At 43.1% G+C, this 25,853-nt stretch overlaps 3 long non-coding RNA genes across 3 annotated transcripts; all 3 read left to right on the plus strand.

The window, feature by feature from the left end:
- Window positions 1-22,706: 22,706 nt before the first annotated feature.
- Window positions 22,707-23,478, plus strand: LOC116520742. Its single transcript, XR_004256834.1, has 4 exons — window positions 22,707-22,744; window positions 22,944-23,025; window positions 23,245-23,318; window positions 23,448-23,478. It is a non-coding gene; the product is annotated as an uncharacterized LOC116520742 (long non-coding RNA).
- Window positions 23,479-23,715: 237 nt separating this feature from the next.
- On the plus strand, window positions 23,716-24,453 carry LOC116520342. Its single transcript, XR_004256770.1, has 3 exons — window positions 23,716-23,933; window positions 24,033-24,095; window positions 24,305-24,453. It is a non-coding gene; the product is annotated as an uncharacterized LOC116520342 (long non-coding RNA).
- A 48-nt stretch (window positions 24,454-24,501) lies between these two features.
- On the plus strand, window positions 24,502-25,025 carry LOC116520795. Its single transcript, XR_004256839.1, has 3 exons — window positions 24,502-24,566; window positions 24,743-24,835; window positions 24,956-25,025. It is a non-coding gene; the product is annotated as an uncharacterized LOC116520795 (long non-coding RNA).
- The last annotated feature ends 828 nt before the right edge of the window (window positions 25,026-25,853 follow it).

Raw genomic sequence — 25,853 nt, forward strand, 5'->3', positions numbered from 1 at the left:
AGCTTCTCATGTTTATGGCCTGCAGAATTTCTTGGGCTTGTCATTTCTCTCCTGCCAAGGAACAAGCTAGAAAGTTGCCAACAGTAAATCTGAGGTAGAAGTATGCCTCTGCTGTAAACACAATCTCACTTTTATGTAAGGAGATTCTGAGGATTCTGTTTTCACTGTAAGAAAAACAAGAGGCACAAGACTATGTGGCTCATGTTTTATTGTTGTTGTTAGTTGCAAAGTTGTGTCTGACCCATCGCAACCCCATGGACAATGTTCCTCCAGGTCTTCCTGTCCTCTACTATCCTCTGGAGTCCATTTACGTTCATGTAAACTGCTTTGGTGACTCCATCCAGCCACCTTATTCTCTGTCGTCCCATTCTTCTTTTGCCCTTTCAAAGGTTTCACTGAAAGTGTGTAAGACAAACATTTCATATATTTAATCTCTTTTCTGTGTAGCTTAACTATATGCATAAAGAGCAAATCAATGATTGCTGTTGCGTTGACTACACCTCCCAGATGTGACATTTGCATTATATCTGTTGAAATAGAAATAGAAAAAGTAAAGGAAAATGTCAATCTGATGATCTTATATTAAATTTCAAATAATCCTAGATGACTATGAATTAGAAAAGGGGGGTGAGTACTCAAATTCCTTCTGAGCAACAAGGCTCATAAATGATTGTGTACTTGTAATTCTATTTTAGCAGAACCCATATCAAATGGCCTCTGCAGGTAATCCTTATCAAAGGATTACCTGCAGAGCTACACTCATATTCTAACCCTGAGATGTTGTGGTGCACTCATGTCACATGGATAAAATGCACACAGATCTGGTCTTTTCCTCCTTAATTCTGTATATTTCATTGGGGGAAAATCCTATTTTGCAACTTCATAATTAATATAATGTACACATAGCCAAATAGGGAGATGAAACATACAGAGATTTTATCTCTATACCAGCTGATAACCCAAAATTGCCCATGTATTTATTTATAGGGGAAAACATAATATCTAATGTTGGATTTTCTCCCTTACTAGAGGGAGCCCCCTTGTGGAGTACTGTGAAGCCACTACCATGGCAACTTCTCTGCGCTGTACAGTAGAAGCCATTTTATGGCACAACAGGTTGTATCTTAACAGAACACACACAGAGGTGTTAGGGGTGTCTTACCCCCACACTATTTTTTTCCAGATAGTAAGTCATCTCTGTATCAAGTTTGGTTCAAATTGCTCAAGGCATTCAAACGTTAAACTGGAACATACATATATACGTGATGAACCAGGGCCTTGAGGCTGTTAAAGACTGGATGAGAGCTAACAAACTGGTGCTCAACCCGGAAAAGACCGAGTGGCTGTTGTGTTTTCCTCCCAAAAATTCGGCTAACGTTCCATCAATCAGGCTGGGGGGGCAAAATTTATACCCCTCAGACAGGGTCCACAACTTGGGAGTCCTCCTGGATCCACAGCTGAGTTTTGACCACCATTTGTCGGCTGTGACCAGGGGGGCATTTGCCCAGGTTCGCCTGGTGCGCCAGTTGCGGCCCTACCTGAACCGGGAGGCGCTCACAACAGTCACTCGAGCCCTTGTGATCTCTAGGCTGGAATACTGCAATGTGCTCTACATGGGGCTGCCCTTGAAGAGCATCCGGCGACTTCAGCTAGTTCAGAACGCGGCCGCGCGAGTGATCATGGGCGCACCACGGTTCGCCCATATAACACCGATCCTCCGTGAGCTGCGCTGGCTACCTGTTGATCGTCGGGTGCACTTCAAGGTCTTACTTACCACCTATAAAGCGCTCCATGGTAGTGGATCTGGCTATCTGAGAGACCGCCTCCTGCCAATTACCTCCCTGCGTCCCATCAGATCGCACAGGGTAGGCCTCCTCCGAATTCCATCCGCCAGTCAGTGCCGACTGGCAACTACGCGGAGGAGAGCCTTCTCAGTTGCAGCTCCGACGCTATGGAACAACCTCCCCGTGGAGATCCGTACCCTCACCACAGTCCAGGCCTTCCGCACAGCCCTCAAGATCTGGCTATCCCGTCAGGCCTGGGGATAGGATTTATTCTCACCCCGCCCGAATGTTGAGTGAATGTTGTGTTTTTATGGTTAATTTTTTTTTATTCACATTTTTTTTTCTTTTAAGTCTTGTCTTGCACTCCCTTCCCCCCATTGTTGTAAGCCGCCCTGAGTCCCCTCAGGGAAAAGGGCGGCATATAAATGCTCATTAAAATCTAAAATCTAAAAATCTAAATATACACACAGAGCTATTTTTATATAGAGATTAAGCCATGATTTGTCTAGTTACTTGAATTAACCACAATCAACTGAGTTTATGCAAGCTTTCCAAGATTCCATTTCAGGATCAAAAAGTAACACAGTGATGTTACCAAAAAAATTGACCATTTTGCAGTGGGTACCTCCACATTTTTTTAAATGAAAACAAAGAAATTTGCAATCTTTCTTTTCTCTTATTGCCCTTACCTATAAAGCTGTTGAAAATCAGAAATTTGCCACAAAAATTTGATAGCATGATTTTGACTGATCTAGGGGTTGCAATAATTGGATTGGGCAGGAGCTGTATATGACTCATTTTATATAGCATGACCCCTTTTGACATAAATCACTGCTTATAAACCACAGTGGCTGAATTTGCCTAATTGATGAAACTTAACCAACCAACTACGTTAGAGTTGAATCAGATCACAGAGTATGCAACGTGGGATTTGAGAATAAAAGGAAATTCTGACTAACTAATGGAATGAATAGCAGAATAGGACAAATGTCAAAATATATTCTTCTAATCAAATTGATTAAAAACACCCAGCATAGTTCTGTCTTTATCTTGAGAGAAATGGACACTTTTTCCCCCAGCAAGTATTTGATTTGCCATATGCTTGAATGACTTAAGACTCAGGGAGTTTTGATATAAGTAGGAGGATTCTGTTTCCTGTCCAGACATTGTCGCCATCTATCAACTACTGTAGACATCAGTTTAATTTGCAACACAGATGTACTGACATCCACTCTCACACAATAAATCAGGTAGTGAGAGGTGCAGATTATTATCTAACTCCAAAGCATAGCAGTCCAATGAGGCTGTGAAATGACTGCACAATGTGAAGATGGTTAACCATCTGCCTTTCTAATAATAAAACAATCTCATATAACAAAACAAATGAAATGTTTAAATAAGAAGCATACCAATTTGTGTGCCTTTTTTTTGAACTAAAGAGATTAGATTAGATTAGATTAGATTAATAGATAGATAGATAGATAGATAGATAGATAGATAGATAGATAGATAGATAGATAGGGTTTGGATGGAGGGATGGAGGGATGGATAGATGGATGGACAGACAGACACACCTACAGACCAGTGGTGGGTTTGAAATTTTTTTGGAACCTCTTCTGTAGGTGTGGCCTGCTTTGTGGGAGTGGCTTGCCGGCCATGTGACCAGGTGAGAGTGGCTCGCTGGCCATGTGACTGATTGGGAGTGGCTTGCCAGCCATGTGACCAGGTGGGAGTGGCTTGGCAGTCATGTGAGTGGATGGGAGTGGCTTGAGAGTCATGTGACTGGATGGGAGTGGCTTGGCAGTCATGCAACCAGGTGGGAGTGGCCAAGACGATGTCACTGAATTCTTTGCCCCAATAGATGATCTACAAAAAGATATAAAAAAGGAAATTTATTATTTTGTGTACTTACTACTTAAAGAAGATTAAAATAAGTACACAAAACAATAAAAGAGCTACTTAAAGAAGGAAGATGACTGTCCTTCCCAGTCTTCAATATCACTGACTCCAATGAATGGCCTGCACAAAGAGACACAGAAAGGAAGACTTTAATTGCATGCACTGTATTAGGATGAAACAAGCACACAAAGCAATAAAACAGCTACTTACATAGGAAAGATGACTGTCCTAGCGGTCATACTCTGTTGCCTCTTCATCCTGTTAAATAATACTAACTGCAGAAGAAATAAAACAATATTGGACTCAATTGTGGTTGTAAGCTGAGGACTACACTACAGGTAACAGAAGGGACCTCTGTTTTCACCCAACAATGTACAGCCTTTTCGGGAAGGATGGCCCCCAACAAACAGGAAAGATATAGTTTTTCATCTAAGAAGTTAGATCAAGAATGAATGTCATAGGTACATTCACAGAGCAATACAGATTTCTTTTTTTTGAAATTTATTCCTCAGTTCAAAAAACAGGAATATATTAATTAGGTTCAGTACTTAGCACAGACCAAGTAGCTATTCAAGAGTTAGTGGTGTCATGGTTAGAAGTAGTGGTAAAGCAAGATATGGATTTAAAACCAGTAATATTTGGTTGGACATTTCAAAGAGAATACAATACATATTTAATTTTACACATGTTAGCAGCTGCTGGAATTGTGTTTGCACAACAGCGAAAAAACAAAGATATGAAAATGAATAAATATTAGAATGTGCAGGAATGAATAAATTGACAATTAAAATCAAGAAGGCTTCAAATACTTTTTCATGTGAGATTTGTTTTATCAATTGTTAACTAACAGAAACATAAATTAGAAATGTATAAGGATGAAAGAAAACACCAATTATGTAAGGAAAGGTCACTAAAATGTATATGGAAATATTATTAGTACTTGATCATTATTAATGTGTAGATAACTGCGGGACATTACACACCCACACCCACAAACTATGACAGTGCCAGGAAAACACCAAAAAATAACAATTTCCCCCCAAATGACTGCAGATGAAACCAGTTTTTTTCCCTAACCCTAAGGACAGGAAAGACAAAGCCACTGGAATAAAAACCATAAAGGCATTGTGGGAAATTATAAAGGATAGTGCCAGGAAGCTCACAGAACCAGCAACCACAATTACCTAAGCAACCAGGTATCTCACAGAAACACACAAAATCTGGCAAAACTGCCTTGCACCAACCTGGCCTGCCCATAGAAAAGCAGCCATTTTGAAACACATAAACCATGTGCCAACCTGCATGCTTAAAAGCAACATATTGCATCACAAATAAAACATTTGCAAAAAGGAATAACATTTCTTGTAATAAACATATTCTATAAACAATAAATAAATAAAAATTCTCTAAAAATATTTTTAAAGATATTCTATAAATAATTAAAAAAATCCTTAAAAACCATTTAAAAATATTCTATACACAATAATTTAAAATAAAACCATTTTAAAGTATTCCACACACAATAAATTAAAATAAAACCAGTTATCAGTATTCTACACACAATAAGTTAAAATAAACCATTAAAAAAATTCTATGCTTAATACTTTTAAATAAAATGATAAAAAAAAGTCTATACACAATAAATATTCTTTAAAAAACAACATTAAAAGCATAAAAGAAAATATTGGGTCACTTACCAACAGGCAGAATCAGCAGCTCTCCGATGCAATGGATACATCAGGGAGCAGGCAGGCAATGAGGCAGCAGGTAAGTTGGACTGAAGGGACAAGGGACAACCGGGTCAGCTAGGCCCGCCACCTGGCAAACTTAGCCAGCCAGGTGAGGCTGGGGATTGGGGGGGGAGGTTAGCAGGAAACCACCTTTCGGCCACACAACATACGCCAGTTCGCAGTTTCAAGCCACAGCTGGCATACACTAGCTTCCCACTGCCACCACTGCGCCCCTTTCGGCCATGCGGCATACAACAGCTCGCGGCTTGAAAGCCTTCCCTCATGAAAGCCACAAGCTGGCGTACGCTAGGCTCCTGCTGCCGCCGTCACCCACCCCCTTTCAGCCATGCAGGGTATGCCAGCCTGCAGCTTTCACGAGGGAAGGCCTGAAGGCCTTCCCACGTGAAAGCCGCGGGCTGGCATATGCTAGCTTCCTCCCTCCGCTGCGCCCCTTTCGGCCACACAGCGTACGCCAGCCTCCTACCACCACCACCCCTCGTGCTTAGTTGCTTACCTGAAGGAAAAAGCAAGCTGCTGGAAGGTGAAGCGAAGGGAGGACCTGATCAGCAAGCGCAAAGTGACAGCTGCTCGGGAACAAGAAAGACTTTTTTCAAAAAAGAAAAACTCTTTTCAAAAGAGAAAGACTCTTTTTAAAAGAGGAATATTAGCTGTTGGCGCCATGCTTTTAAATGGCTGTTAGAGGCGGGCGGGTCAACTCCAGCCCGCTCAATGATTGGCTGGACTCCAGCCAATCAGTGAGCAGTGAGCTGGGCTAGTTTATTGCAGATGGGCGGGGGAGTGAGCGAGCTGCGACAGAACGGGCGGGGCAAGCGAGCGACAGGGCCGGGGCAGGCGTTCCAGAACTTACATCCGGGTCCACCGGCGGAACCTCTTCTAACCAGTATGATAGATTTGACGAACCTCTTCTACTGAACCGGTTAGAACCGGCAGGAACCCACTCCTGCTACAGACAGACATAATATTGGAGTTTTCTTGGCAAGATTTCAGAAGTGTTTGCCTCCTTTCTAGGAAATGAAAGAGTAAACTTAATTTAAAAAATAGAAAGCTAGGCCCTCTGCATTTCTAAACCAAAGTTGATAAGACAGAAAAATGGATTGAAAGTTATAACCTAATGAATGAAGAACAATTCTTTCTGCTATTGGGAGCTCAGAAGGTTATAAAAAAGATTAGGAAGGTTGATTCAGAAGGATCCTTAATCTTTCAAGCTTCTGCAGTGCCAATGATCCAGAAGCAATTTAGATCTATGTTTTCAAACCTGACAACTTTAAGAGATGTGGACTTCATCTTGGCTGGGGAATTCTGAGAGTTGGAAGTCCATGCATCTTCAACTTGCCAGATTTGAAAAGCATTGTTTTAAAACTATTTGTAGTAGGACAAAGATGAGCAAATATAATTACTCCTTTAATTTTGCCCTGACTCTCTGGTTAACATTAAAATAATCAGTGTTAAAGCACCAAAGCACTTAAGGGAAATAGGATGGTTACACTAAGTTATTAGTAATAATAAAAAAGAATACAAAATAATATGAAAAACACTATATGAAATATTTGGATAAAAGGAACTAAACTAAAAGGGACAGAAAGAACAAAACTGTTTAAATTAGGGTAGAGATTTGAAAAGAGAGCAACTAGCCAGAATCTGTAATGGAGAATTAACAAAAAAGAAAGGTGCGTAAATAATTAAATATAATTATAGAGGGGATAGAGGAAACATAGACAACTTTTTTAAAAAGTAAAACTCTGAGAAAATGATTGCTCTAGGAAATTATTTGGAGAGCATAGGGAAAATTACCTAAAAGCTGAAGCTAATTATTTTACTTGCAAGCAGATAAAACTCATATCCATAATGCCAAGGGAAGCAGAAAGAAAGAAGTTTAAGAGGTTGGTTATGAATTTACGCCATGCTGAGATTTAAACTTTTCTCTGTTGATATGCATTTTGATCAAGTTGCACAGTTGTCATTATACAATCTGTAGCTGATACAACAAAGTCTTCCTGGGATTGTTGCTTTGGAAAACATAAAAAGCAGAGGAAATCACTATAATTTTGTTGGCCCAACTAGGGTTGAAAAGACTAACAGCAAGGTTTCAAATTACACAGAACTCCTTAGAAGTTGGAATTCTTAAAACAGAAAAACCCTTTATTTTATATCCAACCATTAATGCGGGTTGTAAAAGGAGCAGGAAACTCTTTTAATAAGCTTGTTATTTGATTATGATAGAATGAGTGCTTTCCAAAAGCAGACAATGTCTTTATTTAGCAAAATATTATCTGGGCTGCAAAACTCTAGATAACCGCTACAGCTAAAGCAACAACAACAAAAAAGTGTTTTCTGTAACTCTGGGCTGCCACATAAGGGTTATCAGGTTTTTTTTTATATATAGCTCTGATCCCATGTTGTGTAGTGTAAGAATAGTACTACGGGTTGTAGCAATGTCATTTCAACAAAAGGATCTTGCAAGGAAGAAGTGTCTTTAGAGAAAAATAGGATAGATATTATGGTCTGGAGCATGAGCAGACTTTCCATACTGACATAATGAAGGGGTCCACGACCACTGGATTACTTTAAAAAAAACTACCATCAGTTTCTGATGAAACTTCCTAATTCAATGACATCTGGCCAGCTTCTTGGGAATAGTTTAGTTTTTTTAGTTTTATTAAACATTTATAGGCCGCCCTTTTCCCTGAGGGGACTCAGGGCGGCTTACAATAATAGGGGAGGGGAGTGCAGGACAAAACACAAAAGAAAATGTGAGTAACAAATAATTAGCAGTAAAAACACAACATTCATTCAACATTCGGGAGGGGCGAAAGTAAAGTCTTATCCCCAGGCCTGATGGGATAGCCAGATCTTGAGGGCTGTGCGGAAGGCCTGGACGGTGGTGAGGGTGCGGATCTCCACGGGGAGATTGTTCCATAGCGTCGGAGCTGCAACTGAGAAGGCTCTCCTTCGCGTAGTCGCCAGTCGGCACTGACTGGCGGATGGAATTCGGAGGAGGCCTACTCTATGCGATCTGATGGGACGGAGGGAGGTAATCGGCAGAAGGCGGTCTCTCAAATAGCCAGATCCACTACCATGGAGTGCTTTATGAATAGAATAACAGAGTTGGAAGGGACTTTGGAGGTCTTCTAGTCCAACCACCTGCTTAGGCAGGAAACCCTATACAGTTTTAGACAAATGGCTATCCAACCTCTTCTTAAAGACTTCCAGTGTTGGAGCATTCACAACTTCTGGAAGCAAGTTGTTCCACTGATCAATTGTTCTCCTTAGTTCTAAGTTACTTCACTCTCTGATTAGTTTCCACCAATTGCTTCTTGTCCTACCCTCAGGTGCTTTGGAGAATAGTTTAACTCCTTCTTCTTTGTGGCAGCCTCTGAGATATTGGAACACTGCTATTATGTCACCCATAGTTCTTCTTTTCATAAGACTAGACATACCCAGTTCCTGCAACTGTTCCTCATATGTTTTAGTCTCCAGTCCCCTAATCATCTTTGTTGCTCTTCTCTGCACTCTTTCTAGAGTATCCACATCTTTTTTACATTGTGGTGACGAAAACTTGATACATATTCCCAGTGTGGCCTTACCAAGGCATTATAAAGTGGTATTAACACTTCATCTGATCTTGAGGTTGAGGTTTATTACATTTATATGCCGCCCTATTCCCGGAGGGACTCAGGGCGGCCAACAAACCCAGGGGAGGGGGTAATACATACAAGGTAAAAACAAACAAACAAAATACAGAGAAAATTTAAAACAATCAACAGTCACACAATTCGAGCAGGGAAGGGAACTCGTCAACCCCAGGCTTGTTGGAACAGCCAGGTTTTAACGGCTTTACGGAAAGCCTGAAGGGAGGTGAGGGTCTGGATCTCCACGGGGAGCTCGTTCCAGAGGGCCGGACCTGCCACAGAGAAGGCTCTCCTCCGGGTGGTCACCAATCGGCACTGGCCGGTAGATGGAATTCGGAGGAGGCCTAATCTGTGGGATCTAATGGGTCTTTGGGAGGTGATTGGCAGCAGGCGGTCTCTCAAGTACCCAGGTCCAATACCATGAAGAGCTTTATAAGTGACGACTAGCACCTTGAAGCGTATCCGGAGACGAATAGGCAGCCAGTGCAGCTCACGGAGGATAGGTGTAACGTGGGTGTACTGGGGTGCACCCACAATCGCTCGCACGGCTGCATTCTGGACAAGCTGAAGTCTCCGAATGCTCTTCAAGGGCTGCCCCATGTAGAGCGCATTGCAGTAGTCCAGTCTTGAGGTCACAAGGGCGTGAGTGACTGTTGCAAGAGCCTCCTGGTTCAGGTAAGGACACAATTGGTGGACCAGGCGAACCTGGGCAAATGCCCCCCTGGTCACAGCTCTAAAGTCAGCTGTGGATCCAGGAGGACTCCCAAATTGCAAACCCTGTCTGAGGGGCATAGAATTTCACCCCCCAGCCTGAGAGATGGAATACCTAGCCAATTATTGGGAGGAAAACACACAAGCCACTCGGTCTTGTCAGGATTGAGTGCCAGCTTGTTTACCCCCATCCAGACCCTAACAGCCTCCAGGCACTGAAACATCACGTCAACTGCTTCACTGAGTTGGCACGGGGCGGACAGATACAACTGAGTATCATCCACATACTGGTGATATTTTATCCCGTGCCGCCGAATGAAATTCACCCAACAGCTTCATGTAAATGTTAAACAGGAGGGGGGACAGGACCGAACCCTGTGGCACCCCATACTTAAGGGGCCTAGGGATCAACCTCTGCCCTCCGACCAACACCGACTGCGACCTGTCCGAGAGGTAGGAGGAGAACCACCGAAGAATGGTGCCTCCCAACCCCACTTCTCGCAACTGTCGCAGAAGGATACCATGGTCGATGGTATCAAAGGCCGCTGAGAGGTCAAGAAGCACTAGGACGGAGGGATGACCCCCGTCCCTGGCTCTCCAGAGATCATCGGTCAGTGCGACCAAAGCAGTTTCCGTGCTGTAGCCAGGCCTGAATCCAGACTGAAAGGGATCTAGATAATCGGTTTCATCCAAGGACCGCCGGAGCTGAGAGGCCACCACTTTCTCGACAACCTTCCCAACAAAGGGGAGGTTGAAGACTGGACGATAGTTATTTAAAATGGCTGGATCTAAAGATGGCTTCTTCAGGAGGGGTCTCACCACCGCTGTCTTTAATAGAGGGGGAAAGAAGCCCTCCCAAAGGGAGGCGGTAACTATCACCTGGATCCAGCCCCGTGTCACCTCCCTGCTGTTCGCGACCAGCCAGGAGGGGCACGGGTCCATCGCACACATGGAGGCACTCACGGCTCCCATGGCCTTGTCCACTTCCTCAGGAGTAACAAGTTGAAAATCAATCCAAAGATGTCGCTCAAGACCCACCCCCGGTACTTCGGCTGGCTCTGCACAATTGGAGTCCAGGTCTGTCCGAAGCCGAGCAACTTTATCCGTGAGAAATTGGACGAATTCCTCAGCTCTACCTCATAAAGGATTGCCCGCATCCCTCCCATTCAGGAGGGAGTGGGTTATCCTAAACAAGGCGGCTGGGCGCGACTCAGCGGATACAATCAGAGCGGCAATATATGTATTCTTAGAAGTCCGAATTGCCAGAAGGTAAGTTCTGATGCAGGCTTTTAACAGTGCTCGGTCTGACTCGGATTTACTGGACCTCCAGCGGCGCTCTAGGTGTCTCTTTTGGCGTTTCATCTCCTGGAGATCCTCAGTAAACCAAGGAGCCCTCCTGGATCCACTGCCTCGGATCGGCCGTAAAGGCGCAATCCGGTTGAGAGCCTCCGACGCTGCTGAGTTCCAAGCAGCAACCAAGGTCTCCGCCGGACTGTGGACGAGAGTATCAGGAACAACACCAAGCACCGTCTGAAAACCCTGAGGATCCATAAGGCGCCTGGGGTGGAACCACCTAATCGGTTCCTCTTCCCTACAGTGGGGGATTGGCCTCCGGAAGTTGAGCCTCAGTAGGGAGTGGTCCGACCGTGACAGGGGCAATATCTCACTACCCCTCAAACCAAGATCACGACTCCACTGCTCCGAGAGAAATACGAGGTCGAGCGTGTGACCTGCTAAGTGAGTCGGGCCCCGAATTACTTGGGTTAAGCCCATGGCTGTCATGGAAGCCATGAACTCCTGCACTCCATCAGAGTGCTCACCGAGCGAAGGCAAACTGAAGTCCCCCAGCACCATAAGCCTGGGGAACTCAACTGCTAGCTCGGCTACTGACTCGAGAAGTGAGGGGAGGGCTGTTGTCATGCTGTTGGGAGGCAGGTACGTTAACAACGAGCCCACTTGACCTACAAGGTCCAACTTCACCAGCAAGGACTCACACCCGACAAGCTCCGGAGCAGGGATCCTACGAGGAACTAAGGACTCCAGGATAACAATGGCCACTCCTCCACCCCTTCTCTGGGGTCGTGGCTGATGAAGCACCTGAAAACCCTCTGGGCACATTTCAGTGAGGGGGACTGCTCCCTCCGGGCCCAGCCAGGTTTCAGTAATACATGTCAGGTCTGCCCTCTCGTCTAAAATTAGGTCCCGGATGAGGGGAGCCTTGTGAACCACAGATAGCAATATAGCAATAGCAATAGCAGTTAGACTTATATACCGCTTCATAGGGCTTTCAGCCCTCTCTAAGCGGTTTACAGAGTCAGCATATTGCCCCCAACAACAATCCGGGTCCTCATTTCACCCACCTCGGAAGGATGGAAGGCTGAGTCAACCTGGAGCTGGTGAGATTTGAACCGCTGAACTGCAGCTAGCAGTCAGCTGAAGTGGCTGCATTTCTGCACTCTAACCACTGCGCCACCTTGGCTCCCTAATCTGGCATTTAGCAACAACAGCCTGAGACCAGGGTCCTGACTACTCATGCCATCTGGCCTTGGAGTTGAACTAATAGGGCCGGAAGGAGGGAACCCTTCTTCCCCGGTAATGGCTCGCCCTAAAGTTTCCGCCATATCTGCCCCTCCTCGTTATGACCCTAATGTTCCAGCCCACTCCCGCGTCTGTGGTCCCTCCCCCCTCCCCCCTGGCCACCGAGTTCACCGGCAGGCCCTTCAACACAAACATCCTAAGGACGGGATTAGGCCTAGGCCCCCCTGACACTTCTGCAAAGCACTCAGTGCAGGAGGTACCCAGCTGTGGTGCCGGCCTACTCACACATACACACACATACTATCGGTCAATCCCCATGAACGAGTTAAAAACAAGGGAACAGCAATATCATCAATAAAAAGTGGATACATTCAATCAATCACAGTCATACCAAACACTCCCCATACAATTTAAAATTATAAAAGCTGATTCTATCTTGATTCTATCCCTCTGTTTATGCAGCCTAGATCTGTGTTGGCTTTTTTGGCAGCTGCTGCACACTGCTGGTTCTTATTTAAATGGTTGTCCACTAGGACTCCAACATCCCTCTCAAAATCACCACTATTGAGCAAGGCACCATATATACTGTATCTGTGCATTTTGTTTTTCTTGCATAAATGTAGATCCTTAGTAGATATGATAGGCAGGAATGAAATTCACATTAGAAAGAAATGTAAAAGTTCTCTTTTCTTCTCAACCTTCTCTTTCGCTTGGTTAAATAGCGTTTTGAAAAAAAAAACTATTGACATTAGTGGAATATTCCATGTGTGAGTTTTTGGAACCTGGCAGTTCTACACAGATTCCATATATACAGGAAGAACCTATTTAAGGGATGAACATGACAAGTGGCCGTTAATCCAATATACTGTATTAATTAATTTTTCTGTATCTCAACAATACATTGGGCCAAAACAAATGAGTCAAATGACCTCGGTTCAAACTAATCTACCAAAAAGTTAGCCATGGTTAAAACTGGCCAAGCAATTATCCCTGTTTCTCTATTACATGGGGAACAGAGAAACAAACCCAAAGAAAACAACATTTTTCCTCTTGGTTATTATTTTACAAAATTGTTAATTCTATATTGGTCTCACCTCAAGACATGGATCAGTTTGATGACTCTTCAGCAGAGGAGGAAGGAGAAAAATTCAGGAAACATCAAATTGTTATCAGAGATCGATCACACACACACACACACACACACACACACACACACACACACACACACACGCATGCACGCACACACACACACACACACTTATCTTTGTTGCACACACATAAGCTTAGTCTCATATCCAGGAAGATTCTGCTTCCTCTCATCAACTATCAGAGGACTTCTCAAAATATTGTCCCCTTTGGCACTACACTTTTTTTCAAGGGACTGCGTTTTCAGAAACTTTGGTTAGGCAAAACCCAGCAAGTGGTCCTAAACCTAAAAAAAAAAAAAGTTATAAATTATATAGAAAGTATAAAGGTTCCCCTTGCATATGTGTGCTAGTTGTTCCCGGTGCTCATTTTTGTTTCAAAGCCGAAGAGCCAGCCTTATCCGAAAACATCTTCATGGTCATGTGGCCAGCATGACTAAATGCTGAAGTCACACGGAATGCTGTTACTTTCCCACCAAAAGTGGTCCCTATTTTTTCTACTTGCATTTTTACATGCCTTCGAATTGCTAGGTTGGCAGAAGCTGGGACCAGTAATAGGAGTTCACTCCATTACACGGTGCTAGGGATTCGAACCGCTGAATTGCTGATCTTTCTGATTGACAAGTTCAGCGTCTTAGCCACTGAGCCACTGCATCCCCTAAATAGAATTTATATATTATTATAATTATTCTAGGTCTCTGCTGCATTCTTTCTTGGCAAACTCTATTGACCTATGTTTGCATGCTGGCATACTCTTGGTTATAGAAACTGTTCTATGTATCAGGAACTTTCGCATTGTTAATTATGGTTCCTTCCAGAGTGAGGATGTTGTTTGTTAAAGTATGTAAGCTTAAAGTATTGTGGTAGGATGTAAGCTGTTCAGAGTTATTCTATCTTTTGCAATTGACTGGTAGTGATTTTGTCAATGTCGATGGTGTTCAAGTCTTGCTCCGTTTGTTTTGGGATTGTACCCAAGGTGCCTATTAATATTGGTATTGTCTTTGCTTTCTTTTGCCACCATTCTTCTATTTCTATTCTACTTGCTGAAGCTGTACAAGAGTGGACATTCATAGTCTTAGTCTCACCAGTCTCTGATTAACATGGAGTTCCCTCAGAAAACTTTATACAATTTGCCTGAGATATTTATAGCACAATTTTATATTCTATAACTGTGGTGGTGAATCTATGCTAGGCATGCCACATGTGGCACATGGGGCTCTCTCTTTGGGTACGCAAGCCGTCGCCCAGCTGAGATCAAAGGTGCATGCATGTGCGCCTCCCGCTGGCCAGTGATTTTTAGGTCTCTGCCACGCCTTTGGGAGACCAGCGCACATACACGGGGATGGGGGAGCATGGGGGGGGGTCAGGCACGCATGCACGGGGGTGTGGGATGCAGGGTGAGGCCCATGGGGGGCATTATATAATGGGTGTTGGCATGTGTGTGCGTGCTTTCAGCATTCAAGGGGAAAAAGGTTAGCCATCCCTGTTCTATAATATCAAAAGTAAATATGATTTTGTTCATCAATGGACTTATTCCCGGGCCTGTAGGTGCAAGATGTTGGTTATCACCTTGAAAGACTTACGTAATATGGGACAAGGTTATCTGCAGGGCTGCTTCTTCCTGAGTGGGTAGAGTAGGCATAGATCAGGTCCCTTCCCTTAAACAGTGTCTCTTGTGGGTCATCAGAAGGATGTCTTTCCCGTTATGGTGCCTGCCCTGTGGAACAGGCCTCCACACTTTTAACCTGGTCCTGGAATATGTTGTGGTCAAAGTGAAAGGAGAACATGATAGGTTGCATCAGGGATGTGTAATTGTAGTTCCATTCTCCCCCCCCCTTTTTTTTTTACTATTTTTGATATTACTATTTTTTGCTTTAGTGTAGCTTGTTTTTATAAGCTACATGGAATTTGGTTTTAAGATGGCAGCTAGACAAATGTTGTAAATAAAGAAATAAATGCACCTATGGATATTAGAAGTGGTTATGGGAAGAGATGGACAGTGTATCTACATACAAAACAGGTTTTGCCCACTGATGGCCAATGCTAGTGAGATATCTGTAGGTCAGGGCTTCATTGGAAGTGTCATGGAAAAGGGATCATTGTAATATGATGGGGGACTAATTGGGGAGGTTAATTGTGACTGTAATGGGCAGAGTATAGCAAGAACTACTCCTTTTATGCCATTGCCACTAATCTGGACCTAGGTTGCCAAACTATGGGATACCTTCATCTCCAGCTATAGCTGACATCATAAGACCCCTATTCATTTAGGGCTTAGTGTTGCTATGTTGGGCAGCATAAATAATAGCAATAGCAATAACACTTAGACTTATATACTGCTTTACTGAGCTTTACTGAAACCTCTGTAAGCAGTTTACAGAGTCAGCATGTTGCTCCCAATAATCTGGGTCCTCATTTTACCCACCTCGGAAGGATGGAAGGCTGAGTCAACCTTGAGCCTGGTGAGATTCGATCTGCCAAACTGCTGGCAGCCGGTGATCAGCAGAAATAGCCTACAGTGCTGCACTCTAACCATTGTGCCACCACAGCTCAGAGCCCTAAACCTAGGACTTCTGCTGGTATACAGTTGGCATGACAATGTCATTTCATAAGCCCTTGGGCCTCATCTCAAGATTCAAGGCTTAGGGATTTAAGTAAGTTCAAACTTCATCTTTCAGAAAGGGATTTCAGAGGCTGCAGGAGTTCTTGGCCTTAAAAGCAACCACGGTTTTGTCACAAATTGCATAGGTTATATATAGCAGGCCCTCCTTTGTTCTGGCCTTCATTTCTGGATAAATGAGACGTGATCCAGATACAGAAGACATTAATATCTGTCCCCTACTGTGGTCAGATCTCTTTCTAATCAAAGTCTAGACTCTAGCTCGCTTGGACTTCTGAAAATTAGAACTGTATGAATGGCCCACATCAAACAACTGATGCATTAGGAGGGCTTTCACAAAGCAATTATGGATCTTCCCAACAATTTGATGGGAAATTCTGACTCAGACTTAGTCAATCTCTGGAATACAGAGGCACCAGGATGCTGGCAGGTTGTCAATCACCAGTTTCCAGCTGTTCTTTGGCCCAGAGCAACAAAGATGTAAAGCCAAAAGCTAGTGTGACTTAACACAGCTATAATCTGTAAAGAAGCTATACTTCTGCTGATGTCAAGTGTCATTCAAAAAATATGTGATAGATGAAGTGATGCAATGACTGGATTTATACATCATGCTTATTTATAACGGGGGTCTCTTACATTTTGGCGCAGCATATTGCAGTTTGTAAATCATGGGCTTAACATGATGTGTGAACACAGCCCGTTGTGGCTTATTTAAAAAAAACCTCTAATGAAATAAATCATGATTTAGCTGCTGTACATCCAAAACCTTACTGGCAAGGTTAATTTCGATGCAAAATTTAAAAGCTGTAAGAAGATGAAGAAAGAAAAGGGGGTTTCACATTAAGGGACTTAGAAATGTTTATACTGAAGACTCAGCAAATAAATTAATGGTTTCTTGTCTGATAAAGTAAATACACTCAAGAACTCTGCTGATTTTAGCAAAATCATCTGGATGGGCTCATAATCCAAGACAGATGTGAGAGCACAAGAAGGACCCCAGCTTTTGCTAAAACTCCCCCAATATTCTCATGACAATTTTTAGCCCCAGTATTATTGTTGGCCTGTTCCTAACAGCAGCCAGCCTTGCTCAGCTACAGGATGAAAAAACCAAAACAGAGGCATATTGCATTCAAAGGAGATTTAGTGGACTTAAAGGAGTTTTCTCGCAGATCTGGTTTTCAATAGGTTAGTTTTATGTAGCTCTCATTCTTCTAACATGCATAGTAGCAGAGATCCCAGGACAACATGGCTGAATACTATATTCAGGTAGTTCTCAACCTTTGTTGTTAGTTGTAAAGTCGTATGCGACAAGTGGTTTTACTACCAGTTTGATGGGTGTGGCTTGGTGGACGTGGCAGGGGAAGGATACTGCAAAAATTCCCACTCCCTCCTCACTCTGGGCCAGCCAGAACCGGTATTTGCCGGTTCTCCGATCTACTCAAAATTTCCGCTACCGGTTCTCTAGAACCTGCTGAATTTCATCCCTGTGTCTGACTCATAGCAACCCCATGGACAATGTTCCTCCAGGCCTTCCTGTCCTCTATCATCCCCCAGAGTCCATTTAAACTCACACCATGGGGGGTATTCACTTACCTTCCCTACCGGCTTGCAAATGTCACCACATCCCCGCATGCACTCAGCCTTCTGTGCAATTTGCTTTGGCTTGAAAATATGCCTAAATGGGAGGTCATAGAGCCGGATTTCCACTACCTATTCGGGTGAACCGATCCGAACTGGCAAAACACCGATTGCTTCAGTGACTCCATACAGCCATCCACATTCTCTGTCATTCTCAACCTACAGCGATAGTTCAAAGTTACACTGAATAATGTGACTTACGCCAGCCCTCACGCTTATGACCCTCAGGGAATCCTCATGGTCACATGATCCAAATTCAGGTGCTTGGCAACTGGAATGTACTTATGACAGTTGCAGAGTCCCAGGATCATGTGATCATCATTTGCAACCTTCCCAGCTGACTTCTAATAAGCAAAGTCAGTGGGAGAAGCCAGATTCACTTAATGACTGAATGATTTGCTTAACAACCATGGCCAAAAAAGGCATGAAATTTGAACGCGATTTTCTTACCAGTAGAAATCCCGGTCCTAATTGTGGTCGTAAGTCAACCTCTAAACAAGAAGTGGCATTTTATAATAAATGCATACATTGCTTGCAGATATACAGCTGGAGGAATAACTTTTTATGAAGAATTTTATGTTAAAAACACCGTGACACCATGATGAGCATTGCCAGTTTTCTTCTAAACTGTGATTATGAAGACTATAGGTAGAAAACTGGCATGCTGCCAATCCCCCCAAACAGTAGAAATTTTTACTAAGGTTCTCACATCTGGGGTGCAAAAATCCAGATAAAACCTTGTTTTTTTTACTAACTGTTGGGCATCTAGATTTTGAATTTGAATTTATTGAATTTGAATTTATTATATTTCTATGCCGCCCTATTCCCCATCATAAATTTGATAGGCATACTTTTTCTCAACAGTTTCCAAATTTCAAACTATTTTATTTATTTATATTTATATGCTGCTTCATCTAACCATCAAACCACTCTGGGCAGTTTATAATGCCATAAGTAATGTAAAACAATTAAAAGCCTAAGAATGTTAAAATATGATCACTGAGAGTAAAGCATTACAATTAACAACAAAGTGGATTAAAGAACAAATTTGTAGAGACAATGGAGGTTTGGTGTTCATCTAATCTACTAGTCATTTCCAAATTGGGGCGCCCATATCGGGATCCCAAGCCAGTTGGCAGAGTCAGGTTTTCAGACCCTTTCAGAAGACCAAGAAGTATGCATGCATAACTTTTAAAAGATGATAAGTTGAAAGGTCACTTGTTTTATATTCTGCAGATCTATCTTCCAACTTAGAAGGCTCACCTAGAACAATTTAACACTAATGCCCAAGCATGCTCCTAACCGCTTCCTACTAACTAGGAAGAATATCAAAGGAAATTCAGCTGGGCAAGATCAATATCCAACTTCGTGTGGAAACTACAGCTCAGATAAATTATTTGCAGTACAGAGTTTCATGGATAAACTATTAGTGAGAGATATACTTTAATGCAGAACTCTACTTTTTATGTCTGAGAAGAGGATGTAGATTAGGGGTCACCAACCTTTTGGACCTCAGGGACCACTAAATTCATAATTTTAAATCCTGCGGATCACTAATATGATCTGCCTAATGACTAGCTGAGTGGGTGTGGCTAGGTGGTCATGTGACTGGGTAGGTGTGGGAAATTCGATGTCCCTCACATCAAGGGGGACCTCGTCAGCCTCTACATGCCCCTCCCCTCCCAGCCACTAGGCTTCTTAGGGCCCAAGCAGGAAACAGTTGTTGGAACTAAGCAGCCACCTTGAGAAAGAGTTGGCAAAACAGTTTAGTTCAAATTGGAATCGACTGAGAAGGAGCCTCACTGAGGACTATGAGCATAGGTTTTCCAAGCAGATGGAAGACCTGTGGGAGTGCAAGACAAGGCACTGGCACCTGGAGGCTCAGTGGGCTGAGATGCGCAGCCAGTTCCAGGCCATGATGCAGTCCCCCTGGAACAAGGTCCTCCGGCTCTTTGCTACCAGCAATACTTCCCTCCAGTTTTCGCCCAAAGCCCCACACCAAGAGGCCAAAGCAGCCCCAAAATCAGAATTTCTTTCCCCTACAATCCACACAAGAAGACCCCAAAGAGGAGACTCAGTAGCAACACAAACTTTTATTGCACGTAACCTTCCCAGGGGCCGTAGTTTGACAGCTCTTGATTTAGTGCAATATAAAAAAATGCAAATAATTTTTCTGCAGACCACCAAAATTTTCTTACGGACCACCAGTGGTCCATAGACCACCGGTTGGTGACTGCGGATGTAGATTGTCCAACCCATGTATAGAAAACTGCAGGAAAAAAGGCAGATTAAGATCTCTAAGAAAACACAGCACAGACCTGACCACAATTGGTTTGTGCTTCAACAGTGTTCCTCATTTTCTTGTATCAGATATTTCTTCTCCTCTGTGGCTGAACATACTCATACCATGAATATTTCCTTTGTCAAAGACTGAAACATAGCTATGTAGTGTAAACATGTCCCAGAATCTCCAGCTGATTGTATCTATGGCATACAATAGATCTTACAGTAAATTCTTTACATATTGGCAACCTATAAATGTTAGTGCTATTTATGGCTGGGCCTGGGAGTTCACTTTTTAACAAATGAGTGCATTTTTAAATGAAGTTGGAACATTTGAGGTATATCCAGCTGTTTTTAATTGTTATCCTGGCAGCACGTTAGAGGGCCCAATCATAGGGCAAGGAACAAAGAAGCATTTGTTTGCTCACCACAACATTTGTACAATATGGATTTGTTCCAGCTTGTTAGTCCATTGAGTTTATTGGTACAAGCATTATTTGAGAATAAGTAAAAGTTAACAGATAAAGACAGATTGTTGAGAAGCTACATTTTAATTACATCATGTGGGGAAACAATTCACTCATGTCTTTCAGAAGAGACAAGGCTGAAGCTCATATAAAGAAGATAGTCATAGAAGATAACAGATTTTGAGAAAAAGAATTTGGATTTCCCTTCCTGAATTTGGGATAATATTCTTGAGTATTTCTGTTAACCCCCCAGTAGGTGATGCTATTGGAAAACATTTAGTAAGTTGGAATACGAATTGTAAATAATACTTTCTATATTTGATAGGCAAAATAATAATTCTGCCAGGAACTAAAGAAATTAAGCATGTGTTCTATCTTTTGTCAAATACTGTATTGGTTCATGCATAATGCTAATCATGATGTTGTGTTTCATCATTAATAATGCAGATCCTTTGCTTCCATGTGTGTCCTGGTAAAGCTACAATAAGGTATTAGCAACTTTTTATTTTTAATAAACTGCAGTTTTTAATAAACTCAGTTAGCCTATTGGGTAAGGTGACCAGACGTCCCGATTTCAGCGGGACAATCACGCTTTATAACAATTTGTCCCGTGTCCCAGGCCGTTTTAAAAAAGTCCCAATTTTCTGGCTTCATGTTGAAAGCCCAGTGAATTTGCTTAAGAAATCCTAACCGGGGCAAGACAAAAGACAAAACGTTAAAGCAACAAAATGCATTAAAATGCCCCCGCCCCTTTTACCTCATTTTATAAGAAAAAATGACCAAGTATCATAGAGCTGCAGGAAACACATGGCTAGAGAGGTCGCGAGTGTTACTTCCTGGATTTTCTGGAGGGGAGGGGCACGGAGGTTGGAGGTCTGCTCGTGTAGAAAAAAATGGTGGCAAAGTTTCTTTGAAAAATATTTCCCTGACTAATTTCACCATTTCAATTTGCTCAGTTCTTTATATTAACATCTACATCATTCTGGGTACACTTGGAGTGCAAGCCTGCTGGTAAGTGAGCTGGGTTTTTTCTTTTATTTTTTTAATGTATTTTAAAATAATATTTTATTTATTGTGCATAGGATTTTTTAAAATTCTGTATGGATTCTTTTTTTAAATTGTCTTAGACTATTTAAAAAAAGATTCTATCCAAAATAAATTGAAGTGAAACCATGTTTAAAAATTCTATGCACAATACTTTGAAATATATTGTGCATAGAAAGAATAGTTTGAAATGTTTTACTTCAATTTATTCTGTGTGGATTCTTTTTTTAAATTGTCTTAGGCTATTTAAAAAAAGATTCTATCCAAAATACAAAATACCAGCTGCAGTTATTCACTTAAGAACTGTGGCAAGAAAGGTAGTATAATGGGCTTAGTGACCAAAGTTACAATGGCATTGAAAAAAGTGACTGATGACCATTTTTCACACTTAGCAACCATTTTCACACTTAGCAACCGTTGCAGCATCCTCATGGTCACACAATCAAAATTTTGATGTTTGGCAACAGATTCGTATTTATGATGGTTTCAGTGTCCTGGGGTCATATAATCACCTTTTGACAAAGTCAAATGGGGAAATCAGATTCACTTATGTTACTAACTTATCTGCTGCAGTTATTCACTTAAAAACTGGGGCCAGAAAGGTGGTATAATGGGCTTAGTGACCAAAGTTACAATGGCATTGAAAAAAGTGACTGATGACCATTTTTCACACTTAGCGACCATTGCAGCATCCTCATGGTCACGTGATCAAAATTTTGATGTTTGGCAACAGTTACAATTTATATTTGTAAATTGTAGTTATGTTGAAATAAAAAAAATTAAAATACTATTTTTGCGTTGTATGAAAATTTTTGTTGCTCCATATAAAATTTTTAATCAACTCCCACTCCCCCGGTCAAAGGTATCCCTCTTTACCAATCTGAAAATCTGGTCACCTTCGTATAGAATATGGCCATTGTTTACTTGGTTGCTGGGGGAACTAGATTGTCAGTTTCCCTGAAAAGCCACTAGCCAATGCCCAGCTGCCCATTCTCCCTTTGTGCAGTGGACGGACGTGCAACTAGTTGGTCATGGCTCTCAGAAGGCTCTTCAGAGTAAGTGTGGCCATCTCAGCTGTCAAGAAACTGGCAGCAGGGGAGAAAGTCATGCTTCTCAGCTCTTCTGACTGATTCACAGCTATTTCTCTTCTCTTCACAGAACATCCGGAAAAGGTGTTCGCACCTTTTCTGTTGTCTGAAGAGCAACATTGAAGACCTTCCTGTGCCTCCTGACAGGTACCACCCCCTTTTCCTTAAACTCTGGGCATGGTGGGGCACCATTGATGGACTGCAGAGTCTGTAAGAGCCTCTCCCCAAATGACTTTCTGTCCAGAAGGGGCTTCAGGGCAAAAAGATGGGCAGGGTGACTGGTTGGGCTGAGAAAGGAGATGTTAGATGGATGTTTTTTGACATGTTAACTTTTTCTTTTGGCCAGGACGGCACAGGAACTGAAAGACCAGCGGGGAGAATGGGAGACACATCATGTGTCTGATGGCGGCACATCTTCCTCTCCTGGGGTAAGGATGCTTCTGCAAGAACGCCAGTTCATGCTTCAAAACCGGGTGGGGGAAGGGAGGAACTCCCACTTGGGGGAACCTGGCCAGCCCACATTATCAGCCACATTTCCCATGGTCTGCTGTCTCTTTGCCCTCTATAATGCAGCCCTTCTTCCTGGGGAAGATAAACATGCAGAGGAGTTTTAATTTATGCCTTTAATAAACAATTGTTTCTTGCAGGTTGTGATGGGTGGTCCTGCCACCACCCGGAGTCCCAGGAAGGAAGATGTCAGGCCAGCTCTCATTTCACTGAGGTAAGTTCTCAGCTGAGGAATTCTGAAGCCCGCAAGAGAAGGGCTAGAAGAAAGATTGGCAGAGGGCAGGCATCTCTACCCTCTGCCTCTACCTCTGCTAACAAAAGAATGACTTTGGTCTCTCCCCAGAAATGAGAGCTGTTTGAAGTGGACGCCGCGGCTACCTACAATTTGTGAGACCTGCACTGAGTCGGTAAGGCCAGACCAGCTCCTCCCCATGGTAGTGGCAGAAGCCCTGACTCTGTGCATTGGTTAAAATGCCAAGAGACAGAATATTTGCATTCTTATTACAGGACCCATCGGAAGAATTCCATCCGATGGGGACGGCTCAGAACCCAGTGCAGGAGGGAAGCGGTGACTGCCTTTCAGGGTAGGTATCACTTCAGAGGGTGAAACACTTGCAGAGGGGAGGCATCTCAGGGGAATCCCACTGGAAGGCCAAGTCCTTTGGCAGGCCAGCCGGAAGGGTTCCTAGAGCTTCCACATGACCACTCTTACAAAAGGTCCTAGGGCTTCTTTTGATCTTTGGCCCTTTTGTTTTCTCCCCCCAGAGAGGAAAGGCAGGAGCACCGCAGGCCGTGGCTGTCCACCGTTTTGGAGACCTCCACTGAGTTGGTAAGAACTGGACAATTCCTCCCCATGTAAAAAGAAGAAGCCCTGCCTCTGTGGATTTCTTAATATGCTAACAGACAAAATCTTGATATTTTGATCCAGGAACCACAGGACCAACCAGTGGAGGAGGAGCTCTCTCCTGGGCAGGACACCTCTTCTCCAGAGGTAAGGAAGTTTTGGCAATGGGGCCGATGGTTAGGGTTAGGGTTAGGGCTATGCCACGACTCCTGATGGGAGTGGGAGAAATTTCTAAGCTTAAAGCTTGCAAAGGCTCTCTTGCTGTTGGCCCCTAGGGCCTGAATGCACCCTATCTTCTAGCAATATTATTGGGATGCAGAAAGCTTAGGATTTAGCCTCCATATTGTTATTTGCAGGATTCGCTGACCGTCCTGTTGGGCTCCAGGACCAGCAGCCTCTGTGAGGTGGACTCCCTTGCTGACCTCCTGGAGGAGGAATCTGAGGATAGCTGGGACCAGGATGCAGAGGCCAGCTCCTCTTCCAGTCCATGGGTAAGAAAGACAAAGTGTTTTCAGTTGGGCAGGGATAGAGTCCTCTAGTCAGTTCTCCTAATCTGAGGGAACTGTGCTGGAGCGCTCTGGGCAGTGGAGCAAGGGGACACCCGGCCCTTGGGACAAGGTACTTAGTCTAACTACAGTATATGCACTCAAGCTCTGGTATGACTGGTTCCTTTGCTGCAAAGCATCAGGGACCAGTGTTCGAAATGGGAAATGTGATCCCCATTCAATAGTCCCCTTTTTAAGGAATTCTGAGTTTCGTTTCTCTGATTGCTTAAGAGGAATCGTTGTTCACAGGATTCTCCAGAGGAAGAAGACACTCTGGAGGATCTCAGCAGCCTGGAAGAGGACATCCTGGACTCCCTGGACCGCCTTCTTAAATAAGAAGAGGTATGAGCCCCACAGATAGGAAGGTGTCCAATATGCTACCTGGGAAGAGCGGAAGGCAAGTACAAGTAGCTCTACAAAGAGCAACATGGTACTAATAATAGTCTTTGATTTCTCCCCCAGATGCTTCCTCAGATTCCCCTCCAGAGGTCAGCTTGGAGGAGGAGGAACCAGCCCCAGGCACCTCGGGAGGTGAGTTGGTCAATGGTCCCAAGCAGCCTGTCAAGAGTGATTTGGCTGAAACAACAGCTGCCACATGGCAGCCCTGAGGCTTCAGGTGGGGAAAGCAGGCAGCTGCCAGGTTGCTAGTGAGGAGGAGGAGGAATTGCCTCCTAGATCCCTTCTAATTCTGTTATTCTCTGCCTACAGGATGCCTTCAGTAATGGAGGTTATGCAGCTGAAGGACAGAATCTCCCGACCTACAAAGCCCTGCATGGCTATTTCCCATCGAATGTTGTTGTTGTTATTGTTGTTGTTATTGTTGTTATTGTTATCGTTGTTATTGTTATTGTTGTTGTTGTTCTTAGTTTCTTCAATTTGTTATTTTATTTATATTGTTATTTTGTTATTTATATTTATTTTATTTATATTGTTACATTTTGTTTATATTGTTAAAAATAAAAGCAATGGTTAAAAAAAGTTTAAAGGACTCATGTCTATACACCAGATTCGTATTTATGATGGTTTCAGTGTCCTGGGGTCATGTAAGGCCTTTTGTGACCTTTTGACAAAGTCAAATGGGGAAACCAGATTCACTTATGCTACTAACTTATCAGCTGCAGTTATTCACTTAAGAACTCTGGCAAGAAAGGTGGTATAGTGACCAAAGTTACAACGGCATTGAAAAAAGTGACTGATGACCATTTTTCACACTTAACGGCCATTTTCATACTTAGCTACCATTTTCACACTTAGCAACCGTTGCAGCATCCTCATGGTCACACAATCAAAATTTTGATGTTTGGCAACAGATTCGTATTTATGATGGTTTCAGTGTCCTGGGGTCATATAATCACCTTTT

The sequence above is a fragment of the Thamnophis elegans genome, chromosome Z (assembly GCF_009769535.1).
Source record: "Thamnophis elegans isolate rThaEle1 chromosome Z, rThaEle1.pri, whole genome shotgun sequence".
Lineage (NCBI taxonomy): Eukaryota > Metazoa > Chordata > Lepidosauria > Squamata > Colubridae > Thamnophis > Thamnophis elegans.